Source organism: Mauremys mutica, chromosome 1, assembly GCF_020497125.1.
Source record: "Mauremys mutica isolate MM-2020 ecotype Southern chromosome 1, ASM2049712v1, whole genome shotgun sequence".
Classification (NCBI taxonomy): Eukaryota; Metazoa; Chordata; order Testudines; family Geoemydidae; genus Mauremys; species Mauremys mutica.
Genome location: NC_059072.1, coordinates 337033562 through 337048118, shown reverse-complemented (window position 1 = coordinate 337048118; position 14557 = coordinate 337033562). Strand labels below are relative to the sequence as shown.

At 45.2% G+C, this 14557-nt stretch overlaps 1 protein-coding gene across 2 annotated transcripts in view; it reads right to left on the bottom strand.

Annotated features, from left to right (window-relative positions):
- The window catches only part of LOC123371909 (transmembrane 4 L6 family member 1-like), a 29030-nt gene extending 15838 nt beyond the window's left edge, over positions 1-13192 (bottom strand). The window contains exon 1 of one of the 2 annotated variants that reach the window (XM_045019796.1): positions 12964-13192. The gene's annotated coding sequence lies outside the window, so the exon portion shown is untranslated. Of the gene's footprint in view, positions 1-3594; positions 3753-12963 lie in introns of those variants that run through there. The other variant, XM_045019789.1, reaches the window with a different exon arrangement.
- Between the last annotated feature and the right edge of the window lie 1365 nt (positions 13193-14557).

Here is a 14557-nt window from a genome sequence, read left to right as displayed (position 1 = left end):
CAGTGGCCAATGCCAGGTGCCCCAGAGGGAGTGAACCTAACAGGCAACGATCAAGTGATCTCTCTCCTGCCATCCGTCTCCATCCTCTGACGAACAGAGGCTAGGGACACCATTCTTACCCATCCTAGCTAATAGCCATTTATGGACTTAGCCACCATGAATTTATCCAGTTCCCTTTTAAACATTGTTATAGTCCTAGCCTTCACAACCTCCTCAGGTAAGGAGTTCCACCAGTTGACTGTGCGCTGCGTGAAGAAGAACTTCCTTTTATTTGTTTTAAACCTGTTGCCTATTAATTTCATTTGGTGACCCCTCGTTCAACACTCCCCCACAACACACCTTTTAAGATCATGTGGCATACCTTATCCAATGCACTAAATGCCCCAATAACAACTATATGGGTGAAACCAGATAACTATGCTCTCAAACGAACTCACACTGAACAATGATAAAAGACAAAAAGCCCATATCACCCATGGGTGAACACTTCACAAAATTATCACTCCGTATCTGACCTCTCAGTCCTCTAAAGGAATCCTTCAAAAGATGAGTCATGGTCATAAGTCAGGTGTTAACAGGCCACTTCACCTTGAATGATTTCTTAGAATATGTGTTAACTACTTTTGCTAAACAATCTGTTCCAGCTTGTATTTATCTGAGTACCTTTCCCATACCTGAAGAAGAGCTCTGTGTAAGCTCAAAAGCTTGTCTCTTTCTCCAACAGAAGTTAGGTCAGTGGTGTGGTGTAGAGTGATATTACCTCACTCACCTTGTCTTAGCAATACAACAAATCTTCATTTGATTTTTTTATTTTTAAATATTAACCTGACTTGTCTCTCTAATATCCTGGGAACAACACAGCTATAACAACACTACAAGATAATACCAATGGTGATTGAGGGGTTTACAGCATGGAAATCTATCCACTAAGAAGTGAACTCATAGTTCCAGTCCTTCTCACATAGGATACTGAAAGGTAACTTTTAGTCACTGTGGATTTGGGTTGGATTCACACCATTGATCTAGGAAAGAAAGGCTCCATATCCCAGGCCGGACAGCATACTCTCAAGATGAAACCCATAGAAAGGGACAAAGGGAAAGGGAAACTCTATGATGTTCCCACCACAGAAATTTCTTTATACTATCCCCTCTGATGTGAGAGGACTGCTATATGTCCCACTTTAGTACTGTACAGAAGATAGATTGATTGCATTTCAGTATGGTGTGCTTCTTCATCAGTTGGTTCAATCAGAATGAAATCTTTGAATAACATGTCCCTATCAGGGTTAGTGCATTATATACACAATCCACAGTTGTCAGAGGCTGCGGCTAACATATTAAATAAAGAAGAGAGACAGATTAGAGGTTTAATACTAAACTCACAGATATCACCAATTCCCAGAGGAGGGAGGTCTGATTGATACTGGAACCTGATCCACAAATGGTTCTCCATGAGAGGTTTGAAGTTTGAGATTATTGGGATTGGGGTTTTTTTATTATTATTTTTTGCATTCTGCTGTTAACATCTAGTAGAAACCCACAATTATTATTATAACTGCTATTGTAAATAAATATTCGTATTGCCGTAGTGACTAAAAGGATCAAGGACCCATTGTGCCAAACACTGTATAAAATAGAAGTAGATACAGGCAGGTAGATTTCTGCCTTCAAGAAGTTTATAATCTAAAAAGAGGAGCAATTTAGGGGATGGGGAAATGATCAAACTATATGCAATTTTTATACACAGACATACATTTTTATATATATGATGCAAATATTTTTGGAATAACAAAAAAAGTCATCATCAGAATTACCCATTTGCTCCCACAATTGCGTGCCTGGAATGCTCCTCAGTTTAGCCATTATACATTGGCTGATTTTTCATTGGTATTGTGGCAGAAGTGGGTCTTGAGAAGGGATGTGAAGGTGCAATGCGTAGTAGCTTTAGAGATCAGTTCATGGAGGGTGTCCCATGCATAAGGGGCAGTGTGGAAGAAAGCAGAAAAATATTTGAGGGAGAAGCAGACAAGCTGATGGTGGAAGCTGGCATTACTGGAAGAGGAGGGACATCAGAGCAATGAGTTAAGAGAAAAAGGACCAGTGAGTTGTGTATGACATGAAAGTTTGAACTTGGTACAATCAGGGGCGGCTCTAGACATTTCGCCGCCCCAAGCAGGGCGGCATGCCGCAGGGGGGGGTTGCCGGTTGCCGGTCCCGCAGCTCCGGTGGACCTCCCGCACGAGTGCCTGCGGAGGGTCCACTGGTCCTGCGGCTCCACCGAAGCCGCGCGGGACCAGCGGACCCTCCGCAGACATGCCTGCGGGAGGTCCACCGGAGCTGCGGGACCAGCGGACCCTCCGCAGGCACGCCTGCGGGAGGTCCACCAGAGCCGCCTGCCGCCCTCCCGGTGACCGGCAGAGCGCCCCCCCCCCCCAGCATGCCGCCCCAAGCACGCGCTTGGCGTGCTGGGGTCTGGAGCCGCCCCAGGGTACAGTGGAACTGAGGGATACAGTGAAGGGATTCCAAGAAATGCAAGGTATTGCTATCACATAGCAGAGATTGCCAGTCTTTTTGTCAGTCTGCATTTCTACAGAGTGTAATTTGCATTGTTCTCCACTGCTACAAATTTAACAACAAAACTTAGCATTTACTTACCGTACCTTCTGAGCATTTTACAAACATTACATAGAGTAATTCAGCTTTTAAACAAGTTACTTGTAATTAAATGCTTTTAGAGAGAGATCTTTAAGAAAGGTAATTCTTGCCTCTCACTATCATTACTTACTGTTCAGACAGAGCCCAAAATTGGGCAGAGCATTTTACAATCATTTACGAAGACAGCTCCTGGCTCAAAGAGAAAAAAAAAAATCTAAATAGATAGACAACATACAAAAGAAGAATGAAGAGGGAGGGGAAATGGATGTAGATATTTTTCCTTTGTCATTTTTTTCTTTGTCAGCCGTGGGTGTTTGCCTTTTTTTATTTAAAATTAACTTTTGCCCATCTGCACTTACTTTGTATTTTAACCCTTGCTCTCTTCCTGTGCATGCCATCCCTCGTCTGTTTGCACTACCATTTTCTCAAAATAAGCACATACAGCTTAATGACATTTCTGTAAAAGTCAGATCATGTAGGGAAGTTTCATATTCCCCTTGTGCAGCTTTTGGATATACCCATAGGGCCAGATCATTGGCTGATGTAAATCAACATAGCTCAATCAACTTCAGCGGAGCTAAAATGACTTACACCAGAGGAGGATCTGGTGCACTATCTTTGAAATGTCTGACTATCCCTTCAGAATGCAAGGACAATCAACCTAAGCATAGACAGCCAAGTTCAGCGACTGCTTCTCCCGCTGAAGTCAGTGCAGCTTGCACCTGCCCACATCAGGACTGAATCTGATCAAGTTACAGAAGAGAAGACATACCAGAGAGACTTGAACATCTTGCCAATCTTACAAAGAAGAATCAAACCCACTCCCTTCACCTTCAATGAACAAGACTGTGTCTGCAGTAGCCTTCTGCTTTTTAATTAGAGCTCTCAATACATTAACCTATGTAAAGCTGAAGAAAGTAAGAAAATATCTTGGCTTACCTGGCTATACAGTATTAAAATGGCTACCAATGTTTCAGCTCGCCAGACAGCAAAGTGATTTTTCAGCTGGCTTCAAGTTTTATATTTCCCCTTTCCCTGTACCAGCTTCAGAGAGGTACAGAAATGTTCTCGAGTGATAGATTCCATTAAACAAACAGGAGTTTCTCCCCAAAGAATGAGGAAACTATCCCTGGTTGGCCAGTACACAGGCTGCATGTCACCCTGCAGTATTGATTTTTTTAAGGCACTGTTCCACTGGTCAATGCCCCCTCTAGGTCACATTGATTTGCTGTAGGTCAGTGCAGTCCTTTTTCCTGCCACAACCTTTTAAGTTGTGCGTGAGGTCACAAATTCAGAAGGCCAAGAAAAGAAACAAATGTAATGCACAAAATAAATATGAATGTATTAAGCCAAGAGAATGTACGAGATGATAGCAAAATACAGTGAGACACTCTTAGGGTATGTCTACACTACCAGATTAGTTCGATTTAACTTAATTCGAATTTGTGGAATCGACCTTACAAAGTCGAATTTGTGTGTCCATACTAAGGACACTAATTCGACTTTGTGAGTCCACACTAACGGGGCAAGCGTCGACATTGGAAGCGGTGCACTGTGGGAAGCTATCCCACAGTTCCCGCAGACCCCGCTGCCCATTTGAATTCTGGGATTTCCCCACAATGCATGCTGGGGGGAAAAATGTGTCGAGGGTGGTCTTGGGTAACTGTCATCATTCAACGTGCTTTCAGACATCTCAAGGGGAGATGGAGGAGCTTACTGACTCGCTCGGATCTCAGCGAAACCAATATCCCTGTAGCAGGGTGGACCCTGCTCCGGCCCTGAGGGCTTTAGAAAGCAGCCTGGCAGGGCTTGAGAGCTGCGGCTGGAGGCTGGGCTGATGGGGAAAGTGGCTGCAGCTGGGGCCACGCCCCAAACTGAAGTCCTGGGGCTTATAAGAAGCAGGGAAGCCAGAGCCCAGGGAGTCTCTCTCTGGCTTCAGAGAGGGATGGGCCTGGCTGCTTAGGGCCTGAGGCTAGGTACCTGAGTGAAGCAGGGCTGGGGGAACAGGCTGAGGAGCTAGGGAAGCTCCAGCCTGGAAAGCCCCAGGCTGCAGCCTAGCTATAGGGCCAAAGGTACTGGGGGTTGCAAGGGACAACCCAGGGGTAGGACAAAGCAGCAGGTCCAAACCCCTTTGCCTGTGATGAGTGGGCTGATACTGCAGTCTGCCCCAGGGTGTGGGGCTAGACCATGACTGTCAGTAGCCACTACTGAGGCAAGGCGGGGATAGTAGCGTGGGGTTCCCCTGGGAGGGGGAGACCCAATTATAGATAGCGGGCACCGGGTCCAGGGAGGGACGCCGGGGCCAGGGAACAGGCGGGTCACCAGCCTGCCGGGGGCGCTCCAGGGCTGGACTGAGGGACATTCTGGGACCAACCAGCAGGAAGCGCGGCAGGGGTGAGTACCACCCGCTTACAATCCCCATTGTTATTGCAGCTTGCTGTGTGCTCCACAATCTCTGTGAGAGCAAGGGGGAGACCTTTATGGCGGGATGGGAGGTTGAGGCAAATCGCCTGGCTGCTGATTATGCTCAGCCAGACAGCCGTGCAATTAGAAGAGCCCAGCGGGAAGCTCTGTGCATCCGGGAGGCTTTGAAAGCTAGGTTCCTCAGGGAGCAGGGTAACCTGTGACTGTTCAGTTTCTTTACAGAGAAACTGAACCTGCCCCTGCTTCAGTTACTGTTGACTTTCTTCTGCGGTTACATACCCCGTTCACCACGTTTTCCCCCTTCCAACACACGTTTAAAAATAAAGTTAATGGAACATTGTTAATTAACAACGTTTTCTTTATTAATGAATTTGCGTTAAAGGGTTGAAACAGGGAAGCAGACTGTGGTGGGTAGGGTGTTCAGTGATGTTAACACCGCTTCTACACTCGAGGAATGATAGGCTCCTGCTCCTAGAGCGGTCTGCAGTGCCGGACTGGTTGTTTCAACGGATCCTGCCATCCCTCCTTTTCGGGACTCTGTGTGCGGGGGCTACGTGACCTTGTGGCGGGGGAGGACGGTTACAGATTCCCCTGCTGCGTGGCTCTGTGGTCCGGGACAAGGACCGCTGCATAAGTTCTGTAACCGCCCTCCCATGCCACAAAGTCACGTACCCCCACCCACACAGAATATGGAAAACACCTCCCAGACCGACCAGGGTGCCTACTGACTGCACTGTGTGTGTGACCTGCTGTTGATCCTGCCCCCGTGTCTGTACCCTGGTAAAGGTGACTGTCCTATGCAATTAACAACCCCCTTCGCCCCCCCCTTCACAGACAGTCTTCTGTAGAAAAACTTGACGGAAATAGTAATTAACAGCAAACTACTTTTAATAATCAACTACACAGTTAGGGGATGAAACTGGGATTGGGGCTTTGGTGAGCCAGGAAGGGAAGGACTTCTCAACATTTAGGGAATGAAAGCCTTCTTGTATTTGTGCACTCTGCAGGGGTGCAGTGACAGTTTTCACGGCCCCTGTCGCTCCTCCTTCTTGTTACTTTGGGTGAGGGGGGTTTGGGACTTTGTGGCGGGGGAGGGTGGTTGCAGATACAGTGCAGGGGTGCTCTGTCCTCCTGCCTGCGGTCCTGCAGAACATCCACAAGGTGCCGGAGCATGTCAAATTTTCCCTGGGCATTTCCTGTGTGGCTGGTCAGAACATCCAAGCTCGGACTGCTGTCCAGAGCGTCAACAGAGTGGTGCACTGTGGGATAGCTCCCGGAGCTACTAAGTTCCATTTCCATCCACACATAGCCTAATTCGACATAGCCATGTCAAATTTAGCGCTACTCCCCTCGTCGGGGAGGAGTACAGAATTCGACCTAAAGAGCCCTCTAGGTCGAACTAATTAGCTTCCTGGTGTGGACGGGTGCATGGTTAAGTCGAATTAACGCTGCTAAATTCGACATAAACTCCTAGTGTAGACCAGGCCTTAGAGAAAAGTCTTTTTGTTTTTCACAGAGCAGTTTTGCTATAGGTCAAATTCTGATCCAGTCTTTGCCCGTAGTGTAGAGCTGGTTCCAGAGTCAGCTGATACATGGGGGCTTAGGCCCCAGGAGGTTGGATCACCTCTGGGTCCAATAAAGTGCTATTGCTCCCTGAAATACCTTCTATAGCCATCAGGAAGGAAAACACAAGAGGCAGCAGCTTCTTCCTTCACTACTTCTGCAAGGCCCGTTGCTGAACAGGGACTGGAAGGAATTCTGCTTCTTACTGCACAGTGGTCAGGAGTACCATTGGCTCTCAGCCTGTCCCCAGAACTGTGACTCTTCCGATTGGTCAAAGACCAGCCAAGGAGGGGGGAAGAGAAGGAGGAGAAACAGCAGATAGGATCTCAGATGTGGGTGAGGGGGCTGGAGCACTGGGCCAGGTGAGAGAATAGGGGTTTGTAGGATGGTGGAGGTGGGGAACTGCAGCTTGGGGAAAGCAGGCAGGTACTGCAGAGGGTTGATGGTTGGGTTGTGTGCATATGGTGGCAGTGTATAAGATGAGCGTGGGGGGGCAAGTTGGGCAATTTGCCCTGGGCCCCTCAGGGGCTTCCACGAGAATATAGTATTCTATAGTATTGCAACTTTTTTTTATGGAAGGGGCCGCTGAAATTGCTTTGCCCCAGGCCCCCTGAATCCTCTGGGTGGCCCTGTATAGATGAGAAACCAGCTTAGGCAAAGATCTTTTACTTAGGAAACCATGGGAAGCCAGCACCTTGTACTTCTGTGGAAGGTCCTGACTGTGAGAAATTCAGCCATGACTGAGACAAAGGAAGATTGGTGAGAAAAAAACATCTTGAACAAAGCCTGTACCTTGCTAGGTTAAGTTTTAGTCACTAGGCATCACTTAACCTATGTCCTATTGCTAATAAAATGGTTTTATTTTTACTATAAACCAACTCAGTGCTATGTTTGCAAGGAAGGGTGGATTTACCTCAGTTAATTTAATAAACTGTGATGTGCTTTTGTCTCTTTAAAGGAGCAAACAAGATGTATTAATTCTCTGGGTGGCCCAGGAGAGGGCTGGACACTTCAGGACAGACGGTTTTGGGAAAATTCAGGACAGGGTGTGTGTTGGGGTCACCCTGCAGGTAGTAACCACAGCTGGGGAAAGCCAGGGTGTGGCTGTCATGCCGATCCAGGGATGTACCACATACAGATAATCAGGGTGTGCAGCATGCTGGCACAGCAGGGCATTCGAGGCATGCAGGGTTAAGGGGTAGGCAGTGACATAACCTCTCACTGGTCTGAATTGCACCCCAAAGGGCAACAGAGGAATTTGTGTGCAAGTGTTTGTGAGGAGGGCACAAAGGTGTGTAGTGAAGGCGTGCAGTTCTGTGAGACAGGACGAGGTGACTTCTTGGGTGCTCCAGGGCTGGAGTACCCACAGGGAAAAATTAGTGGGTGCTCAGCACCCACCGGCAGCCAAGCTCACTTCACCCCCCGGCCCACCTCCTTCTCCCCCCCACCCATCGCGCTGCATCCCTGCTCCTCCACCTACCTCCCAGCGCTTCCCACCCAGCCACCGCCAAACAGCTGTTTGGTGGCATTAGCATGCTCCAGGAGTGGGGGGAGGAGTGGGAAGGTGGCGCGCTCAGGGGAGGAGGTGGGGAAGAGGCGGGGCTGGGGTGGGGATTTGGGGAAGGAGTTGGAATGGGGGCGGGGCAGGGGTGGGAAGAGGCAGGGCAGGGGCAGGGCCTCATGGAAGGGGTGGAATGGGGGCAGGGCCGGGGACAGAGGTGGGGTCGAGCACCCAGGGGAAAGCAGGGAAGTCGGTGCCTATGCAGGGGAGGTGAAGGGGGGAAAGTGTGAGTGAAGACAGGGAACGAAAGAGAGAGTGGAGAGATATAAAAGAGGTAGAGGTTTGATTAAGAGTGTGTGTGTGTGTGTGTGTGTGTGTGCAGGGTGTGGGAGGGAAGCAAGAGCACAGACCCAAGTAGGAGAGAGTGAGAATATTGAAGGGAAATTCTGCACAGGGGTTGGCAGGAGAAAGTGGAGGTGCAGAGGGCAAAAAAAGGCCTTAAAGGAACACAAGAGATAGGCTCAGAGAAAAATAATATAATGAAATTTTAAAAGAAATGTTAAACACAGACAAATTAGACTGAGAGAAGAGACACACTGAGGGAAGAGGAGCATGGCCAGGTACTTGGTCTGATAGAAAATATAATATCAAATTATTGGTAAAATATACACACAAATCACTGTAAGTAACAGGCCATGGCTGGACTTGCACCAGTCCAGCCCACTAACAACCACCAAATATCTGAGAGCTCCCTGCTGTCTGATACTCCCTGCCCCTAGAGCAACTGTAGTGCTGAGAGGTGGCACTTGCCTGACCATCTTATATCTTCTGCTTCCTTCTGCCTGGGCGATAGCACTCCGACAGCGTTGTGGTAGTGATGCTGCTGCTGCCGCTACACGCTTGCATTAGCAAGTGTGTTTGATTTGTTATATGTCACACAGCACAAATCACTGAAATAAGAAAACAGATATACATAGTGGGAGGCACTGTGGCCGAATGTATAGCACACCACCAAGGCCTCAAGAGACCTGGCTTCTATTCTTAGCTCTGCCATTGGACAGCAGGGTGGTCTTGGGCAAGCCATTTTACCTCCCTTTGCCTGAGTTTCCCCATCTGTAAAATGGGGATAATGATACTCATCTCCTGTGTGAAGTGCTTTGAGATCTACACGAGAGGTAAGTTATTTTTAACTGGAATATTGTAATTGGAAATGCCAGCGATATGAAACCTTTCCAGTCTCTACTCCGGTGGCTTTTAGTGTTCTGCAGCCCATCCCCCTCTCCAACAATATTTTCACCAGCTGCCTAGGGCTGCTCCACAGTCACATCTGTGATTCCTAAGAGTTTAGGAGCCCCCACTCTGAGTGCAAAGCCCCCTCACTCCACACAGGCAGAGTCTGTGACTCTGGCCTCAAACTGCCATATATGAGCTCCCCAATATCCATGACTCGGGGTAGGGGAAGGGTAGTCTTCCCCATGGCTGACTGACAGCTGGGGAGAACTGAACAAACTGCATGGCCCATAAAATGATCTCACTCAGGGAGAGGATGGGCTCCACAGTGGTAAAACTACTCCTCCAAACCCAGCCATGAAGGGAGGCGGACTGAGCCTTCCCACTACACCCCAAACTCCGCATAACACAGTAAGTGTTAGGCAAGAGCTGTACAAGGTGACGGCATCCTACAACTTTAATAACCTATGTGGTCTCAGTGAGGATGGGGTAGAAGAGCAGGCCAGGATCCACAAAGGACTGTTAGGGGGGTTCCTGGCCCCTGTGAACCATCTGTGACAGTTTACCAGTGTTGCAGTGAGTGCCCCACTGTGCATTGGGTCTCATACTCAGGATCAGTCAGGTCAGTGTGCATCCAAGATAGGAAGGTCAGGAGCTACTGCTTCCTTCAGTGAAGCACACCACAGGGCCAGGATTTGTCCTTACAAATGGTAGTTGTGTCATTTCCAATGTCATGTTAAAAATGTTTAACACAGACAAGAGGGTAACAAGCCTTGTGGAGAGGGGGGAAGTGGTAGATGTTGACTTTAGCAAGGATTTTGATACTGGGTTGCATGACATTCTCATAAACAAACTAAGGGAATGCAACCTAGATGGCGTAACTATAAAGTGGAAAACCATTGCCAGAGACTAGTTACCAGTGGTTCACAGTCAAGCTGGAAGGGCATATCAAGTGGGGTCCCAGAGGGATCAGTTTCGGGTCCAGTTCTGCTCAATATCTTCATCAATGATTTAGATAATGGCATAGAGAGTACACTTATAAAGTTTGCAGACAATACCAAGCTGGGAGGGGTTGCAAGTGCTTTGGAAGATAAAATTCAAAATGAGCTGGACAAACCGAATAAATGGTCCGGAAACAAGAAAATAGGATGAAATTCAATAAGAACAAAGACAAAGTTCTCCACTTAGGAAGGAACAATCAGTTGCACACATACAAAATGGGAAATGACTGCTTAGGAACGAGTACTGCAGAAAGGATTCTGGGAGCCATAGTGGATCACAAACTAAATATGAGTCAACAATGTAACACTGCTGCAAAATAAGCAAACATCATTTTAGGATGTATTAGCAGGAGTGTTGTAAGCAAACCATGAGAAGTAATTCTTCCATTCTACTCTTCACTGATTAGGCCTCAACTGGAGTATTGTGTTCACTTCTGGGTGCCACATTTCAGGAAAGATGTGGAAAAATTTGAGAAAGTCCAGAGAAGAGCAACAAAAGTGATTAAGCATCTAGAAAACATGACCTGTGAGGGAAGATTGAAAAAATTGGGATTGTTTAGTCTGAAGAAGAGAAGACTGAGAGGGGACATGATAACAGTTTTCAAGTACCTAAAAGGTTGTTACAAGGAGGAGGAAGAAAAATTATTCTCCTTAACCTCTGAAGGCCAAGAAGCAATGGGCTTAAATTTCAGCAAGGGTGGTATAGGTTGGACATTAGGAAAAACTTCCTGTTAGGGTGGTTAAGCACTGAAATAAATTGCCTAGGGAGGTTGTAGAATCTCCATCATTGGAGATTTTTAAGAGCAGGTTAGACAAATACCTGTCGGGAATGGTCTATATAATACTTAGTCCTGCTATGAGTCCCTTCCAGTCCTACGAGTCTATGGTATCCATCCATCCATTCATGCATTTATATGGCCCACGTTACCTGTGCTTGTTGCATAAAGATTCGAAACAGCAACCAGGTTCATGGCTAACTCAGTCCAGGTGTAAGCTTGGTTAAAACCAGTACAGATTGTTTTCTAGATAGGCATATCAATCAGTTGCCATTCCCTACCCTTTCTTTACCTTTAAGTCTCTTCTTTCCTTTGCACAGCAACCTCAGTTTCTTAATTCTAGCTATCCCTGGTCTAGTATAGGGTAGTGATGTCATGCGTTAGCTAGACCCATCAGCAGCCCTCCTGTCCAGCACCAGATTAGCCTCCTACAATCCTGACTGCCTGTACCTACCCTCACACTACACTGCTAAAATGACAGTCTCCTATGATGCTGTTATCTATAGTACTCATCATTGATTTTAATGAAGCTATGCCAACTTACAGCCAGCTGAGGATCTGGTGTTCAATGTGCAAGAAACTTTTTACCTGAGATAACAGAAATAATGTGCTGTTGCATGTGGTCTGCAAGTGACAAAACTGGCTCAAAAAATGGGTGTGTGTGTGTGAAATCATTACCCCACGTAAATCAATGGTAAAACTCCCATTGATGTCATTAGGGCTCAAATTTCACCTTGGATGTCTGCAGCGGAAGTGCTCAAAGACCAAAGAAAGGGAAGAAAGAAAGAACTTAAGTCATAAAAATCACAGGGCAAATATATGTGTGCTAATGCAATGCAATGCACATTTTCCAGTGATAAAGTAAACAATAGCACCTCACTCATTTTCACTAGTAACTGGGAGATCCATTGTGAAAGCAAGAAGCAACCAAATAAAAGTCTGGCTTAATGCATCAAAAATGTCTTTGTTCTTTAGATTTATTTATTTCTGATAAATAGCATACTATAACAGGAAATATGCTGGAGTGCTTTGTGTAAGTAATGAAATCTTAGGCATGTGAGACTATTATAGCATCTACTATGGGTCTTTGCTGAGAGGGCAGTAGAGAAGATGATGAGGTTTTGAGGATTAGTGAAGTGAGAATTAGTGAGGTTTTATTGTAATGTAAAATGAGGAGCCGATAGGAGTGCATTTCTCATTTCTAAAATGGCTCTCTTCGGGTCTGTAATCCCATTGATGGTACTACAGAAAGCATTGCTCTGCGTGAGTAAGAGTGACTGAATCCAGCTCACAGTCTGGGTCTGAAAGTAGTGAGCTTTATTTTTTCAGAAGGTTAGTTAATAAAATGTAGCATATTCAATAGAAACACTAAAGAAAAACAGCATTGTAAAAATGCCAAGATAGTTGTGACACTTGAAATTGCCTTTTTAACATTTGCCTTAAGACATGGTTACTTTGCCAATTAGTTTGGACATAATACAGAATCAAAATGGCGATGTTCCAAAAAGAACCAAACAGTTCTATAAATACTGATTATTTTCCTCTTTTCTTCACTACCAAATGAAGGGCAATAAACAACATATTCCCTTTAAGGCTTCTTAAAAGCAAATAAAAGGTTCAATTTGAATATAGAACCCCTGTTTTATTGTTGTTTCTCTTCCATACCCTTTGTGCTCAAAGGGAAAGGCTGTTAAATACATGGGGGCAGATCCTCTGCTTGTGTAAATTGTCACAGCTCCTAGAAAACTAGCCCCAGAACTCTAGTTACATCAACTGAGGATCTGCCCCATTAAACCGAGATAGATCAACTTACCTTCCTGTGCTGGTCAAAACAAAAAACGTAGCATAGAATGGTTCAAAGACAGCAGGATGGCTGTTTATGCTTCCAATCACCAAAACAAAAGTCTGTCTGTGTTAGTCTTTCGCTGACTTTCTTCAAACTTTCTGGAGTGATTAATTTGCCCTAAACAAACCAAAAATTTGCTTTAAACTATTTAGAAACACCCTGAACTTTGTCTGTGGAGTGGCCGGTAACCAAGCTGAGTATATCTATGTGTGTGTGTCTGTTTGTCACTCTCGAGAATTGATTTTTAAGGCAATGAAAGCATTGCTCTGTTCCACTGATCAATGTCCCCCGGTTATTGATCAACTGAACATCAGTGCTATATTTTTTTTACTATAAACTCTTTATTAATTTTCCAGTTACACTCAGTGGCACAAGTAATGAGAAAGGAAATGTAAACATATACAAATATATATATATATATACACCATATTAAGGATCAGAATACCAGCTGTAATATTACCTTGTATTGTATAATATGTGGTTTGGAATCAAATTATGCCATCATTTTGTCTTGCAGGGCATATTTGATTGTCCACTTACTCCTTTAATAGCTCTGTTCTATTATTAATGTAGAGATGGCGTACTAACTAACAACAGGTCCTCTTAGTTGTTTACATTATATGTTTCATTTATACTGGTATAAATCTGGAGTGAAGTCAAAAGCATTACTCCAGGTTGACACTAGTATTACTGAAAGCAGAATTTGTTCTAGTGTTGGCATCATCACAAACACTTTGTTTTTTCCAATCTTATGATGATCTTTTATTGTTCAGGTATTTCTTCAACTTTGGGGAAGTGAGGGGCTGTTTTTCCTGGGGAAGGGTCTGCCATTGCCTTCCTCCAGATCTGGGGGACAAGCCCACCTCATGTTATTACATATAGGGAAATGATTGTGAGTGCTTCACAAAAGGGATCATGTCTTCTCTGTTTGGAAAGTGTGTAGATGCTACCAGAAATAGCAATAATACATGCAATAAAACAGGGGTCAGCAACCTTTCAGAAGTGGAGTGCCGAGTCTTCATTTAGTCACTCTAATTTAAGGTTTTGCATGCCAGTAATACATGTTAACGTTTTTAGAAGGTCTCTTTCTCTAAGTCTATAATATATAACTAAACTACTGTTGTATAAAGTAAATAAGGTTTTTAAAATGTTTAATAAGCTTCATTTAAAATTAAATTAAAATGCAGAGCCCCCCGGACTGGTGGCCAGGACCCGGGCAGTGTGAGTGCCACTGAAAATCAGCTTGCGTGCCGCCTTCGGCACACGTGCCATAGGTTGCCTATCCCTGCAATAAAACAATATAACACAGCAAACTACTTTGTTTAAATTAAGAACAAACATGAATCTCAATAGATGGAATAAAAAACTAGGTTTTAAACATGCACTCTACCCTCTTTATAAGTGTGTGCGCTACAATCTCTTTCTTATAAAGATGTCTTGGCTTCCATTAATATTGTTATTGTTAAACTGATATAGAGTTCTCTGAATGAACATGTGCTTGTAACAAATTCATAACTTTTGAAATACTTGGTCCTTCTTTCACCTTTAATTTACCTGTCTC